The sequence below is a fragment of the Lipotes vexillifer genome, unplaced genomic scaffold (assembly GCF_000442215.2).
Source record: "Lipotes vexillifer unplaced genomic scaffold, Lipotes_vexillifer_v1.1 scaffold812, whole genome shotgun sequence".
Lineage (NCBI taxonomy): Eukaryota > Metazoa > Chordata > Mammalia > Artiodactyla > Lipotidae > Lipotes > Lipotes vexillifer.
Genome location: NW_006796787.1, coordinates 794,002 through 797,101, shown reverse-complemented (window position 1 = coordinate 797,101; position 3,100 = coordinate 794,002).

The window sequence follows — 3,100 nt, the reverse complement described above, 5'->3', positions numbered from 1 at the left end:
TAACTGATTCACTTTGCTGTACAGCAGAAACTAACACAACATTGTAAATCAACTATACTCCAATGAAAATTAAATAAATTAAAAAAAAAAGACTGCATCAGAATTCGAGTTCCCCCTGTAACCATGCAGGCTGCACTCCTTTCCTGTCCCTTCTTTTCCACAGGTATTAATCCCAAGAGCACTCCGCCATAAACTTTGCATAGCTAAACTCGGTGCAAGAGTGTTTTCCAGGGAATCTGACCTGAAGTACAGGATAACACTGTTTTACAGAATCAAAAATGGTTACATTGAAGATTAATCCCCTCCCCCTTGCCTAAGTACTGGCAAAGCAGAATACCACTTGAAAACCCTGAATTCTTGCATTGTTGATTAACTTGCAATTCACTAAAATAAATGCTTGCTTGCCCTGCCCTGAGAACTCCTCAAAATGTCCTCAAGTTGTGTTGATTAACAGGCTGTCATCACAAGGAAGTGTTTAAAGAGTTATACAACTTTACTTCTATTTATTGAAATGAAAAAGAAACATCCTCAGTTTTAGACTACCCAGATGCCCTAAAATGATATTATTATTATTTTTCTTTGTTTGTTTGTTTGTGGTACGCGGGCCTCTCACTGCTGTGGCCTCTGCTGTTGTGGAGCACAGGCTCCGGACGTGCAGGCCCAGCGGCCATGGCTCACGGGCCCAGCAGCTTCGCGCCATGTGGGATCTTCCCGGACCGGGGCACGAACCCGTGTCCCCAGTATCGGCAGGCGGACTCTCAACCACTGCGCCACCAGGGAAGCCCCAAAATAATATTATTTTTGATTGGTAAGGTTGGAGGTTCCCACGGTGAAGATGGTGTTTTCCCTTCCAGATTTTGGGGACTGAATTTGTAGTCTGTATCCTAATGGTTATCTCTCTGCATTGTTGTTACAAGGTCACCTCTTCACTGTACCATCACTACCTTATGTTTAATCAAAATCTCTGCAGTCTGTCTACACATCAGTTATTTGCTGTTCTTTTAATTGTTTCCCCTTCAGTTTCCCTTTTTCTTCTCTGCTCACTCTCTTGGGGCAATAATTTATAAGAAAGAATCTAAGGTACCATATAATACCCTCAGACACTCACCGCTGCCTGGAATACATATCTTAGAAATGGCTAATAATAGAAAGAATTTCTTCTCAAACATAGACAATACTGCAATTTCCTGGATCACATCAAGGTGAATTTGAACTTGTCAAGTTTGTGTGTGCTGTGTTCTGTAATTGACACTATACTTATATAGATACAGCATGCCAATATATATCATAGAATATGCCTTAGGAAGACTAATTTGATGCAGTGTACCAACTTAGAGAAAGTAGGTCCAAGCCTAATGTGCCTGCATAAATCTTATCTCTTTAATGTAAAGAATAGGCTCATACTTGATTCTACATTGACCAGGAAACTGGCAGCTTATTCTTATTGTCACCATTTGCATTTCCCAGACTTCCAGGCCATCCTCACCCAACACACTGCTTGCACTGAACTTCAAAAACTATAAAGACAGCTACAGTGTTTAAAGGAAAACATTTTTATGACACATGAGGGAGAAAATGTGACCAAGATAAAAGCTAATTTTTGGCAATATTTACATGTAGGGATAATTGTGAACAAAAATGTCTCAGTCTTCTCTTTCTAATCCCATTTTCTTTTTTTCAGAGTCTCAAAGAGCACAATTAGTCTAGGTCCTAAATTATGAGGGTATAATATCTGAATAAAATATGCTCACTATGATGCTTGAGTCTTAATTTGCTCTCTAACTATCATAAGTCTATGAAAAGACATGCCTTAGAAAAGAAATGACCCAAAAGCTTAATCACTAATAGCAAAATCATGGACACCAATGGATGATTTATATTTGTTTGGAGAGCTGATAAAATGCCCAAATACTTTAAATTGGTGTTATTTTTGCTTGCGAATATGATGCTTTTAGAGATTCTCAGAGTAAAAAGGGTCTTTTGCCTTCCAGATGTGCATATGATTCACAGATAAATTCAGAAACTCTGGCATGTATTGAACTGTAAACAAGAGATTCTTCAGTTAGTCTTAACTTTCCTTGATGGAGTGTGAAAAGCTTTCAATCTCTATAAACTAATATTGGCTTTTAGAGTCCATATAAATTTTACTAAAAGATGACTAAAACAATATTTTCTCTAGATGAAACTCATATTTTACAGTTCCTAGAGCATCTCTAATAACGTTGGAAATGAAAGTTCATGAAAATTTAATAAAATATACATTAAAATATTAGAAGAATGACATATTAATCCAATGAAAAAATGTGAAGAGTCTTTACCAAAGAATAAACTGAGGAGGTGAAGATTGCCAGAAGATATTTATGCCTCTCAGAAACTGAAACACAGAAGTGAGCATCACATAATAGCTGATAGGTGATAAACTATAGCTGATAGTGATAAACTAATAGCTGATAGTGATAAACTAATTCTTAGAGTTAGCCTTTCTTATTGAAACAACTGGAGATTTATAATCATGCCCAGGAGTGGTTCCATCAGATGGTTACTATGACTATGAGACTGGTATCACAAGAAGCTATTAATAACCTCATTGTTGCTGAAGGAACCCTCCCATGAGTACTTGTACCAGGGAATGAGTTGCCACTAAAGAAACTGCAATTTCTTTCAAGACAGTTTAATAAATTTGTCTCCAAATAAATTAAAATAACCAAGTACAGTGGAAGGTCATTATGGAGAAGAATAACTTCTTCCAACGTTTAATTTGATGCATGGTAGTGAAACTCATCATGAAAACTTTAATATGTGTTGAGCATTCTCATAACTCTAGTTAGATTAATGACAAAAAGCAGTAGCAGAAAAGTGTCTTTCAGTGTTGAGGAAAAGGGGGATTTCAAGGTGCCTTAGGATATATATGGACTTAATTTGGTGAGTGATAGAGATAAGACAGTTATACATGTTCACTGAAAAAAGTTTGATATAAAAAACTGTAGGTTTAAGTGCATTTGAATTGCTAGATATGTCTCCCTAAAGACCTCTCCTGGAAATAATATCACTTTTGAATTAATATGGTCCAGATTTCCTATAGGGAGAAGGAAGGGAAAGA